The sequence below is a fragment of the Papilio polytes genome, unplaced genomic scaffold (genome assembly GCF_000836215.1).
Source record: "Papilio polytes unplaced genomic scaffold, Ppol_1.0 DF823399.1, whole genome shotgun sequence".
Classification (NCBI taxonomy): domain Eukaryota; kingdom Metazoa; phylum Arthropoda; class Insecta; order Lepidoptera; family Papilionidae; genus Papilio; species Papilio polytes.
Genome location: NW_013525805.1, coordinates 679783 through 693812, shown reverse-complemented (window position 1 = coordinate 693812; position 14030 = coordinate 679783). Strand labels below are relative to the sequence as shown.

At 32.9% G+C, this 14030-nt stretch overlaps 1 protein-coding gene across 1 annotated transcript in view; it reads left to right on the top strand.

Annotated features, from left to right (window-relative positions):
- Positions 1-5447: 5447 nt before the first annotated feature.
- LOC106104713 (synaptic vesicle glycoprotein 2C-like) overlaps positions 5448-14030 on the top strand; it is a gene marked incomplete at its 3' end in the record, with an annotated part of 27806 nt that continues 19223 nt past the window's right edge. The window contains exons 1-2 of the mRNA XM_013284841.1: positions 5448-5675; positions 13632-13843. The remainder of the gene's footprint in view (positions 5676-13631; positions 13844-14030) is intronic.

Sequence of the window (14030 nt, the reverse complement as noted above, 5' to 3'; positions counted from 1 at the left end):
CGCCTAGGAAAGCTGGACTTACCTAACTCACCAATATGGAGATCACATTACTATTAACAGATTCGGCATTCATTTTGCTGTGTATTGAATTGTATCATACAATGTATTATTGACTATGAAAACGGATAAAAATAGTTGTATATTGTCTTTTATAAGTATGTTGTATGAATTCGACTTTAACAAATCTTGTAAATACATTAAAAATCAGATATTTTATATATTAACTTAAAAAAGCGAAAAAATCATTACAGGTATTGAAGATGTGAATACAATGGAATATTGGGATAAAATTATTAACACCAGCATTGAATAAAATTTAAATACTTTTTACGTTACATTTTCACGATAAAGAAATAAATGGTAGGAAATCAAATAATTCTCTTGTCAAACATCGACAGCTGAAATCTTAGAGAAATTATTTAATTTTCATTATTGTAAGGATTACAACTGCTTATATTGCATTTTAAAAAAAATATGGCAAACTTCTTTCGTACAGTCGCGGAAATACGCGGTGTTGTAATTATAGAAAAATTGTCTTGTAAGGTAAAAGACAATTTTCAATCAAAACAACAAGATAAGCTCCGAGATAACAATTAGATAGCACTGAGTTGCGTAATCGAAGGGATAATAATAAAAAAAACAATTTACCTTTTTAATACAAACTCATTTAAAAGTTCATTCTATTGCTTTTTTTCGTTTCATTACGTAGAAAACGTTCAAATGGCTACGTTTTATGGTCGAACATCGCCAGATTCCACGACTGTACTTAGTTATATGTCAAATTTGCACCGATGTCATTAAATGGCATTAGATTTGTAAGAACAAATATCAAGATGTAAATTTCAAGATTTGATAATAAATTCTTTATTGAATTCTGTAGCGCAATTCTCTCAGTTTTGTATTGTAGTTGTCAATTTGTTTGATGTTGAATAATATGTAAATATTTAAGATTCATTATTAATTATTAATAGTTAATAAAATTATTTAAATAAACTCCACTCAAAAATGTCAGAAAAAACTAAGATTTCAATAAGGTTAGTATTAAGTTTCTGTGAGGTTTTTTTTGACGAGAATGAATGATGTTTGTGTCAATTCGGCAGTGGGAACCCACGGTTAATAAGCACAAAATGTTACTTAAGCTGTCTAAGTAAAGAGACTATCATACATCAGAAATTGCTATACTCCAGTATCTATAATCACTAAGATAGTCCTTTAGTGAAGATTTATTACGGAAAATATATCCTAAAGAGCTGTTAATTAACCATTAAACTCTGAGTGAGGCAGATAATTACATTCCGCTAAGGGTTTCGGTCGAAGACAATAAAAAAATGATTAGGAAGGGTCCTTCGCGGGACATCACGTGGGAATCTCTTCATTTGTAAATAATAAAAATTATGTGATCTTAAAAGTCATAATATTTTTATAAGAACGCAGTAAAATCGCTCTGTAGCGTTTACGTTTGTAATACTTTAGTATTTTACTATTTAGTTTTGCTTTAGTAATTTATTTTCCACTTTTTATTAGAACTTTGAGTCAAAGCAGAGTCTCAGGATTGTTTAGGTTACTTATCTTGACTTAAGTTTATGCTTAGTCGTACTGCGGCTAAGTTATTTTATAGGCTAGTTAATATTGTTAAAGTTAAGGAACTCGATAGACTAAAGAATTTACTATAGGAACGACAAGTGGTGCGAACTGATGTTGAGCATTGAAAAGATTTAATAGGGTTAGATGCGGACATGTTGTTTGGAAGTTGTTAATATAATAGTTATTAATGTGGACTTTTATCTTCCCTTAGATAACGGTAAAAGTCATAGATATACAATCTATAGATGGAGTGTTTTATAAAAGTTATACATCTGATCAAGAATCGATTCTAGATATGTCATTTTGTATTGTAAATGACAATTTGAGGGATTTTCCCCCCAAAAAAGGCCTTCAGAGGTCTTCCGCCTCTTGTGCTCCAGATTGGGTATCTATAGGTTATATATCTATGGGTAAAAGTATTTTATAGATGTCTGATCACTGAACCCCTGCGGGTTTCGGGAAGTAGGTTCTACGGACATGCCTTATCGTGTACTAAAATCTCTCTATATTTTTTATGCGTTGTATTAAGCTGTACATATAGTTGACATGTATGGTGGATTGGTTGTTTTAATTTAATTAAAATTATATTATATATATACTGGTTACTGTATTGTTTGATTGTGGCCATCGGTCTGTACGTTACGTCGCCGCACGCCTCGGCCGTTGTGATTCATGAGAACAAATTGTTTTTGTTTCTAATTTATTTGTTCTAATTTATTCTTTAATGAGTCATCGATACTTTATTATTGTAGCGGTAATTTGCTTGTATTTTTTTATTAATTCGCTTTACGCATTTAATGCCTTTGGCTAACAGCGGTCGACAGTCAAATAGAGTTAAAAAATTGATCCCAAAATCTAGTACAAATGTCCACCGTAATGCTATTCGATTAGGGTCCGTTTTGCCGTGTGTTTTTGTTTCTAACCTATAAGAATAGCTGTCCACTGAATGGTTTGTGTTGTATGCAGTTTATAGAGAAGTCATAGTTATTATTGTTGATTATTGTAAAGTATAACTACGATGTAGACACGTTTACTCTGGCCTGCACAAACTTGCACATGATGTCTGTCGCCTCTTAGATAGTCGTAAATGAAACACTGCGCACTTTGTCTATGGAAATATTAGCTAAATGAAAGTGAATTCCATAAATGTACTTAATTAGACAAACGATAGATTTTCAATAGGATTAATATAACACTTCATGCCGGTTTCAGATGAATACGGTATTATAGATTTTTAATAGTTGCCCTTTTCACCATATCCAATTTTGGGATCAAAATTCTTTATTGTTTTCTATCTTTGGCAACAAAATTTTTACAAGACATTAAATTCGTGATGTCCACAGTTGAAGTAAAAAATAAATAGAAAAATGTAATTTTTAATTGTTCGGTATTTTATTTTATTTATTTACAGTGTTTAATTTGGTACAACTTTTACACTTAGTCTTGGTAATTTTTAATGAGTTTTACAATAAAATTTTTCCTTTCTAGTTTTTAATAGGTGTTGACTACAGCTGTGGACGTGAGGGAAAACAAAATATTGTGTTATGGTATACCGAGCAGCTTTATTATTGTACGTAGTTTTTTGTTTAAGATGCCATTTGTTGTAACTCATGTTTTAATATTAAAATTAAAGTCTTTAAAATATTTCTTATTTTTATTTCTATTCCCAAAAATCTTCTAGACTAGTTATTAACATGTAGTTTCATAGAATGTTAGTTGCGATACAAAAATCATCATATATCTATATAATATTATAAAGCAAAGATTTGTATTTTTGTATGTATTGAAATATCTCAAAAACTGCTTGGCCGATTTTAAAAATTCTCTCACCGTTAAGAAGTTAATTTATCAGTGAGTAAAAGGCTATTTTTTTACTTTTTAATTCGGGGACGAACGAAGTCACGAGCAACTAATTATTTAATAATTTACCACGTAAACTAACCATAGAGTTATTTATGCTTTTAGTCGGCGATTTTTTTAGTAATCAAAAGAGGGTAGGTTATTTGTTGGAAAGTTTGACAAGCAAAAACTCAGTACAGTGCTAGAAACTTGGGAACATAATATCTTAGTTAGAAAATAAGAATAAAACTGTAGAAGTGCATATAACATGGATATAAACAATGAAATACAAATATGTTTGTGCAACCACGTTCCGATCTCTAATAGGGAATATCCAATTTTCTGTAAGTATATTTTGTTTTAATAAGTAGATAACCAATCGCGACAATGTAATCGTACGTGTTTTAACACATTTTTTCACGAATTAGTTATATTACATATATTTATCTATAATATCTATACTGATGTAAAGTGGAATGATTTGTATATTTTATATGTATTTGATTCACGTAAATACTACTTTGCCAATTTAAAAATCTTTCACCATTAAAGGTAATTTATTTGAGAATAACATAGGCAATGGTTTTTTAATTTCATGCGGTTAAAGTCGCGGGTGAAAGCTACTCTTTAACCTAGATCTCTGTAATTTTAACTGAAAACTATTTTCATATCATAAAATATGTGACAATGACAATATGCAGGCAATGTTCACTATTTTTCATTGATGGATCATAAGTTATAAGGAATCTTACGATAGGCATCGGTGTTGTTGTCCAATGGGACAAAATTACCGTGAAGTTGAGTCACTGGCTCGTATTGTGTGCGAGCGGAAGCGAATGATTGTCTGCAAATAATCCCGCGCCTCAACTTTTGTTACTCGCATCTAACGTAATTTACAACCTACGAGTACTACGCAACTACTCTTTGTTCTCAATGTGAGAAAATACAAGATATTTATGGGCGTCAACAGGAGGGTTAGCTGCTGCCCTTATAGAGTCGAAAATTTGTAAAATAGATATGAAAACTACATTGAATAGACTATATTATTCCTAACTGCCCTCCGCCTTCACTGACCCAGTCTAGATCATCGGATGTCGACGCCCATAGACATTTACCATTTGGAGTTTGTATAAAAATCTTGGCAATTCGAAGGTTTTTTTTTTAATTCAACGGCTAATTTATTTTAGACAAGTCCATCATGGGTCGATGAATGAGTCAGCTTGCAAATCTTCTTGTTCCTAAGCATTGTGTGTCTTCATTGTTTGGAGGATGTAGATATTTCTAAACAAGGACCTCTACCTCGCTTATACGCATTGAGCTGTCATTCATGGTACATGAGCGGTTAATGGTTTTGCGAACTCTTACAATGTGTAAATCAATCACTTTACCATAAACATTTTTAATGGTAGAAAATTAAGTAGTTTTATATTTTGACAGTATGCAAAATGCAGGTTTTTAATAAGCGTACGGTTTATCTAAGCTTTATAATACTAGGGTGACGCATATGAACCAACTTTTACACAAATAAACCAGTTCGTATGTATTGATGTTTCATAATTTTGTCTTGTCATTGTTTGGGTAAAAGTGCCACTTTATTATTAAAATATTGTGTCCTTACCGAGTTATCACAATTGTAGAGTTCTATTAGGGCTATCCGTCTGTATTTCTAAACGGTCACTAGTTTAGAGATTTCGTTACACATTTATTTGGCACTTTTTGGACATTCCATCTATTTGGTTGTTTTGTTCCAGGTCATCTTTATAATGCCCCTTCTTATTTACGCTCAATGCTTTGCTATGTTTTCTCATTGATATTTTAGTGTACCTTCATTCCTCCTGCAAACGTAGTATCGCAATTAATTGTCTAAATGTAGATATACAGATATCTAAAACTTCAAATTAGAAGTTTCGAGTTAGTACGAAGAGTATAAAACATACGGTAATAACACAATGTACTGCAGACAAAACCAATTGTTATGATGTAGGGTCGAGCGGCAGGACGCGGTATTTGGTCAGTATTCAACCAGCTCCCTGCCACTAGCCCGTGCTGTACTCGGACCGTGACACGTTCAAAAATTAATTCCAAATTAATTTTATTACCATTATTACGCGGTTAACCACCGAGACGAGTGTGTCTTAGTTTGTACGTGTTTACGTGTTTCTCTCGAGGCATGAAAACAGCTCCGCGCGCTCGACTGCTACCTTTCAAACAAAATTATTGTCTCCAATTCATCGTGGAAGAATTATGCACTCGTAAGTTATCAGACAGATACCTAACATAAAATACATTGTAAGCCAGAGAGTAAGGCAGATTACAGACTTCCATTTAATACGGTTTCTTCTGTATTTATAAATCTACGGACACTAGTTTAAAGGCTACCAGTTTCTCTCCTTTATGACATTCCTCATTATAAACCACTGTCCACGTCCAGTAAAGTATTGCAGCACAATGTAGTGAGAATGTTAACGTCTATGTACTCTTGTATTAGCCACTCAATTAGCAACAAAATTTTGCTTTGTCATTATGTTTTCATTCAATCTGACTGTACTACCGAATCAGATTTTTCACCAATCTATACTAGATTGGTTAAAAAGATTTTTTTGAGTTCGAAACGATCGAACTGTGGACCCTCATAAATTGTTAATTGGTACTACATTATGGCAATCTACATATATAAAATATTTTATGATGTTATTACTTAATAAAACAAAAGGGTATATAAACGTTAATACAAGAAAATTTTACAAAATAGTTTGACAATAATACAAAATGTTTGTTCAAAATAATCGACTTCAATGGTCTAAGATAAACGTGACTATTAAATTGAATGTAATTCTCACGTATATTAAATAGCAGATTAAAAAGCTGATATTTTTTATTTAAATACGTTTTCAGTTATAACTTATTACAATAAGTATATTAATTATATAATTGTGTGAAAATAAAGCATTTAACAAACAAATGATTAACTCTTTTTAATAACAGTTATATGATCGCTTTGTGTTTATTAATATATTGTTCACAAATGTTTTTAAAACCTTTGTGTAGAGCTTGGTCCAATTAATATTGTGAACAATTTCTTTCTTACTTCATACTTTAAACCATTAACCTAATTATAGCACATAAGCATAAATAGATTAACAAGACCTTCTAAATACATTTACATAGCATCGCAGGCTAGGCATTACCTACTAGTTGTTTACATTTGTCAAATTCTCAATTGCAAATGTCGAAATTACCGTTACCATAATAATCTCGCTTCTTTAATGTTGGCAGCTTGTAGTTTATGGTACCTTTCCCACATGAATGTTTTGCCGATTCATTTACCCTCTAAGTTTAATAGGGTGGAAATATGTAGCCTATAGTTTGTCGTAAATGTAGGACTTTATATTAAATAAAGAATTATTCAAAAATATGCTGTGATTAATGGCATCCTACGCCACGATGTATCATAGTTTGTGATTACGCTTTATTATACTAGTATACATTACTTCTAAAGCACAGTTACCTATAGTTGTAAGAAATAATCAAATTGGCTAGAAAATCTAAATCAATAAATAGAATGGATTGATTTTGGTTCTCTACCACATAGGTTATAATTTCCTAACGGACTGCTTGTCAATTAGTCATTTAAAGATGTAGGACGATTGTCCGCCGGAAACCGCTACAATTCCGTCGTACCAATCGGCCTACATTTACCTTTTGTTCTATAAATGCTTCCATATGTCTAATTTTCCGTTTTAGACCGCTTAATAATTTCTTGTACTGATTTCAATCATTGTATTTAATCGCATCATGATTTTTCTAGAACTAACAGGGTAGAGAAGTAAATTTTTTAACCCTGTCTTCAAAAAAACTCTTTGGTCTATCTGAAATTCTAAAACAAATGGTTTGTTATACGTCCATATTCCTACGCGTGGTCAATAGCACAATACTTTTCTTATTTACGTATCTCGTCTTTACTGTGTCTAACCGCGCGCTACTCATGTTATCTCGGTGGGTTATTTCACGATTTTTAACTGAATTGTGAAATATTTTTGTACGCGGAAAATAATCAAATGAAACTCTAACGTCAGATACCGGACTAAACATATTTGATAATTAGGAATACTCTACTTTTTCAACCATATGTTTACCATTATTTTGGAATTTCCATCTACATCATAATAAAACTATTGTTCAATTGACTATGCAAAATTTATACAATGCACGTGATTTTCAAGAAAAAAAAAACCTCATGATAATTAAACGAGTGACGTGACTCAAGGATTTTAACGTGTTATACGTAAATTTTAAAAGTAAAAAAGTTTTTATGTCTCATTACGATTATAATGACCGAGTTCAAAAGCCTTATTCTAATTAACTGTATTAATATTGTAAGTAATCTTCCGGAATTATATTCATAGGCGCAATAAACCAACGCTATATACCGACCATATATATCGACCATTCTTTATATTTATAAAACTCGTCATCATCTTCCTCCTTATCCTTCTCCCGTAGGGTCGGTGCAACAGGTTTTTGTCCTCCACATAACTCTACGTCATCTCAGTCATCACTCCCTTTTTGATCATGTTACCTTTTACGCAATCCATCCATCTCTTTCTAAGTCTACCTCTACCGGTGTACCCTTCCACATTTATTAAACCAATAATTCAAATTATTTTAACAAACTTATATGTCTGCTTTTTTCTTTTTGAAGACTTCTTTTTTTTCAATAATAGAAGCTATTGTCGATTTTTATAGCAATTTTCGACAATACAAAGCCTTTCGATTCATTTTATTTAAATATTTTAATTAATTTCTTAAGCCGCATAACAACAATATAAATATGATTTGCGCTGTTCAGTGACTGTCGTCAGCTGTGACGGCGCGAGCGCGGGCACAATAGACCTTTCCGCTAACTAGACTAATCCAATTAATGAATAAACATTCATAATTGCCGATAAAAATGTACAGCACCGCTTCCCCCTAGCAAAGCGTTTTAACAATACAATATAAATGCGTAAACAACACGCAGAATAGACGAATCTTTTAGTACATGATTCACAAAGCGCTTATGGAAAATCGATTCTCTTGAATTTGCTTATTAATAAATGTGTTCTTTAAAAAATCTAATAATTAACATAGCCTATGTTTAGGCATAGTGTAGCTTCTGAACAGCGATTTTTTTTTCAAATAGGTTTAGTAGTTAGGAAGCACGCAAACATTCAAATGTCTCTTCTTTTTAATATTAGTACAGAAGAATACTCGCCTTCTATATAGTTAAAGGCATGACTTAAACTATAATAACATGAAATTTGAAAAACACAAGAAGTAATTTTCCTGAAATAATGAGTTACCGCCTTAGATTATAAAGGACTTGTTGTTTTCAAGCTTGATCTCGCTGCAAACAATACGTCACATGTATATTTTTCACGTGCGTATTTTTAGCGTAATGCGTAACGCTTTCTGAATTATTGAATTATATAAATGTAATTGTTGACTTAAATGACTATTCTTTGTACAACAAACCTAAACATCGTTGATTGAATAACAAATTATACAACAAGATTTAAATGTTTAAAGAAATTATGTATTATTTTATAGGAAAACTGTATGAATTGTTTTTTTAAATCCTTTTAGAGCGCACACACCTTTGACTAAACTATCCCACAACCGTTTAGTCGCGCTTTGGTTACTATGAGCTTATGTGGCGTTGCGCACACGTTAAATTGGCTGCGAACAATCGACAATCGCATAACAGTTGTGCATAGTTTAGTCCTTTTCTGGGTCGTTTCTCTATTTGATCCAATCGCTTTCCTCTTGTTTTGAATATCTATAAATCTCTCAACGATGATTTGGTCTATTTGGTGGTTTTTATTATTTTCCTTCTGTTTGTGTAGTGTGCGACGTTGCGCTTATGGCCACTTTACTGATAGACTGAGTCTTAGTTCAGACAAAGATTTGTGCATCATCTTAAGATGTTAGTCTCCCGTTACCATATTTTCCTAAAAATCCAAAGATATCTGAAAAGAACTTTTTGTAATGCGTTTTTATTGTATCGTAAATGAAATAAGAAGCTAATTTTTTGTTGTGTTTTCGTAGATTACTTTTTTATCGAACGGTAAGATTTGTAAAACTACGCTACCATAAATAGATTTCTCATTGTAAGCTCATTGGAATTAAAGTTACAACGTGAATTCTAGGTTCATGTCAAGACAAAGTATAGAATTAAAAAAAAAAAAAACAGTGTTTTGGTTTTAAAAACTATTGTTCATGATAAAACGGAAAAGTGAGGATCAGAGATAAGTTCAAATTAAAACATTCCTCCTATTTTAACCAATTCTCATATATCTAAGAAAATTTATTTATAAGTCATAAGAAAACCTCATCAGTTTTCGTCGATCATTTAGTTTTCAACTCCATTCTTATAAGAAAACAACAAAAATTTTCCATTCAACTATTGTAAAAAGAAAAATGATCGAGAAGTTTAAGAATTTATTTACGCGCTGATTTCATTCATTTAGTTAAATTACTCAAGGTCTTCCGCTGCACGGTTTTTGTCGAAAGTCGTAAAAAAATAGACAAGTGAAATGTAATTCCATTTTTTTTAAGTTTTACAGCTTCGCAGCCCTTCGACACAGGTCTTTTATAGTTTTTTTGTATCATTTCTTTATAAGGTCACAGCATTTGTCCACTGCCGGAATCGCCATATGAAAACATACTCCTCTCGTTGTTTCTGCCAAGAGAAAAAGCGGGATAAAAACAATAAATCTATATTACTGCGTCGGCAGTAGAACTCCACTGTTCGATAAGTGGTCAATTTATATTCAGAATAATAATTCTGTTTTATGACAAACTCCGAGTATTACTGGCAGGTTTAGATATACCACAAGTGGTGTTACAGATGTAGTCGAAGCGAAGTTGTGCGCAGCTCGTAGCGCACTCTCGTGACTCTAAACTAGGGCTGCCTTGCGACGTGTCATGAAGTCATGGTGTACGTTTTATTACGAATTTGTCTTCATTTAGGTCGCATTCAGAACACTTCCTGTACGATTTACTTCCGTCATGTAGCAAATAGTTTTAATGAACTTGTTTTGATATCGAACAGCGGTATAATATTGACTGATGAAATAACATCAAATCCAGCTGTTTGTTGGAAAGTTTAGATACACTTTATTACTAAAAGTCATTTACTAGTATTGGCATCGTTGGTTACATCGTCAGCACATACACGTTCTCACAGAAGAGTTCGAGCTTACCTAAAGACCTGATTTAATTCACACATCTTTGACTTTCTTCTCAGAAATATCCCATTATAGTAGATACTGCTGGTATAGTTTTGTAGTATCGGTTCCTGGAACAAAGGCTCTCACCCCTGATGGTAACGAAGTTGGCCGAAATAGCGTCTCACGACAGCCGGAACACTTGATACTGGCATTATTGATAAATTGCCGGCTCGATACGGCGCTGGCCCGCCACTACAAACCTCTCCACATGATTTCCACTTCTCACTTCAATGTCACATCTCTAAAGATAAAGGACGCAAATTATGTAAATACATGCTGGTGTTAACTGAATCAGGAAGTTTGAAATTTGTCTATTACTGTTCCACGCAGGGACGTTCTTAGTAGATTGAATGAAGAAACAATAACAAGTAACCTTTTATTTTGCTTTCAAAAAGCATTAATGACATTAAGTGACGTCTTATGTAGTTTAGTTAAATCATGTTTTCGTTAATTTCCATTGCCTGTTCCACACCCTAATTCCAACATCTAAAGTATTTTTAGAACGATTGTTTTTGCATCAAATACCTATAATCTTACGGAAATTATCAGATCCAAACTTTGGAATGATTTGTTGTGTGTAAAAATCGCCATAATAAAAACTATTACATTGCAAGTTTAAGTATGTAGATATTAAAGTACTCAATGTGGAAAATCAACTGTTTTCTTGATATTATTATACTCGTAATCATCTTTAATTTAATATAGAGATTGAGCAATCTTTGATCCACGGCAATTTATTCTCGGTGCGTTTGTTTTTTATTACATCGATTTGTCACTTGTAGGATGTGAATTAGTGTGAGAGTGTTTGTTGATATCCTGTGTATGAGTAAAAAAGCTCCCTGCTGCAACGTCGCCGGAACATGTCCATTGTAACTGTGGCTTTCGGATGCAGTGAACACTTTCTGCCTCTGGTTTTTCAATGGGAATGTATGAGATGGCAATATGTTTTATTAAAAATATCATTGCAATTGAGGTTACGGACATAAGGACAATATACATTTAAATGTATCAGTCATCTTTCCCCCAGGATAGCTCAGTGGCATAAACAATTAGAATATTTAACGGATTAGTAGCAAATAAAATTATTTCCAAAGACAATTTTTGGGCACCAAATTGCATCGTTACCAGCTTAATTGTTGGTGCGAGGTTTTCCCATAACTTCTTGCCTCGCGTTGTAGAATATTCTATCTATCCTTAGATGTATTTCCCAACAGTTATCCTTCAAAAAAGAACGTACAATTTCCTTGAAGGCTGACAAAGCATCCGTAGGTGTTTGTATGTTGCGAGTGTCCATAGGCCTCGGAACAAAAAATATTAGGATATGTTCTGCAAAATTGCCCATTCTCCTATAAGAAATTATAGTCAATATTATCTATGTAAAAAATGAAAATTCCAACATCATGCGTGAATAGGATCACGTAATCGTAGTCCAGTCTCGTAACTATCATAGTAATTTGGATCAATTCAAGTGACTACAGTACTCAAATATGACGCACAAAGAATCAACACTTATTCCATCAATCTAGTTTTGGCAGGAAGATGTGTCAAAACCGGTTGATGTTTTGTAAATTAGGACGTAAACGGAAACGTGTTTCTTAAATTATATTATTCTGCAATACAATCGAGACAAGAGATTATTTATAACCTCCGAGAACGTCATATAATCAAAGCCAGCTTTATCAAAAGACTTTCCAGTTTGAGTTAGATCTTGACACGTGGTTATCGAATGATGCAGAAAAATTTGATAATAATGTAACTAAATGCTTAAATAGGAACATTGGCAGTTTATTTTTAGTTTTTTGATATTGCTAATAAAAACCACTACCGCCAAAAAACGTTAAAAAAGTATTCATTAGTTAGAAGACTTTGCTAAAAGCAAATCGATCGATTTATTTGAATGCGCCCGGAAATCGCTTCAAAAACTAGTAATATGCCAAGCCTAAAGAATCAAGAAGTGGATGGAACCTAGGATGTCTAGTCTTAATTGTAACAAAAGGCAGCAGTTGGGATATTGGCACAAGCACAGATAAACAAATCTTTTATCAAGTCTCTATTTAGTTAAGATTTTTGCAATCAAAGTCGATAACAAACATGACGATTGTTTAAAATAAAGTAGTTGTATAGAAAGTTGAAAATGAAGTCGAGATGTATATTTGATGATGTCTTAGTGCACTAAGCCTTATGACGCAAATATGTATTTATTTAATGGCTAAATACTGAATTAATATTTTTGATAATTTTATGCGTAGTTGTTTTCTATCTAAACTAATGATTGCTGCGTGTTCGCTCGTTTGGAATGAACAATTAACTTAAGAGAGATAATTCTGGTTAATGTAAATTCTCTTTATTTCATGATCTTTACTGTTATTTGTTGTTATTGAAATTATTTGCAATAACAAGAAACTGTATTCATTGGCGGTTTAGTGTTCGTCAGTTGCAAAAATCCTGCAGCTGTCGGTTATCATTCGAAGTACAAAGGCAACAGTAGCTAGGTACTCGTGTTACTGTTAATTCAGCGCAATCAACAACGATCTAAGTAAACAACGCTCTGACAAAGTAAAATCGACATAACCTTATCATATAACATTGTACTGTTCAAACAAACATATAAATAATCTTGTTCTCTTAATAAATCAAGTCATAAATTTATTAATCCAAAAATAAACATAGAAATGGTCGATGAAAAATGCAATAAAATTAAACGATTAAATAATTGAGACTTAAGAGATAAAATATTTCTAGACAATATTTGGTAAAGATACTGATGGATTCGAAATGACGACTTATGCTTTACGGCTCCAATTGTCTATTTTCGGCACAATTACTTTTGAAATAGCATGTATCACAACGGGCAAAAGTTATACTTTCCCCGGAAAAGCATTCAAATGTCGGCGCTACATCAAATCCATGATCAAATAGTATTTACATGTTTCTCAGAGTATTTGCGGCCGGATCTGGCGTGTTGACTCTCGCGGGGCCTCGAGATATATAGGATGTTGCAAAGCGGCCGCCCGCACTCCTCGAGTGTTGGTCCCAGAGACGCCACCTAGTGTTAAGTTCACCTCATCACCTGCTGGTTCATAGCCACACTAGTGGCAGAACTACCTCACCGCACCGTAATCACCAGGAGAGGCACATCAGGCCGTCATGTGAGTCTTTTAACATATCCTCCAAACCGTCATCAAACGTCTATTCGCGAAATTTTGAAAGGAAGTTTTTAGATGCTAATTTGCGCTTCGTAAACCTAAAGCAAACAAATGACAAGCCCACACTTGCGTAATGATCGCCTAGATGAAATGTAGAATATTCCGTTTTTCAGTTATTGGCAGCGCCGAA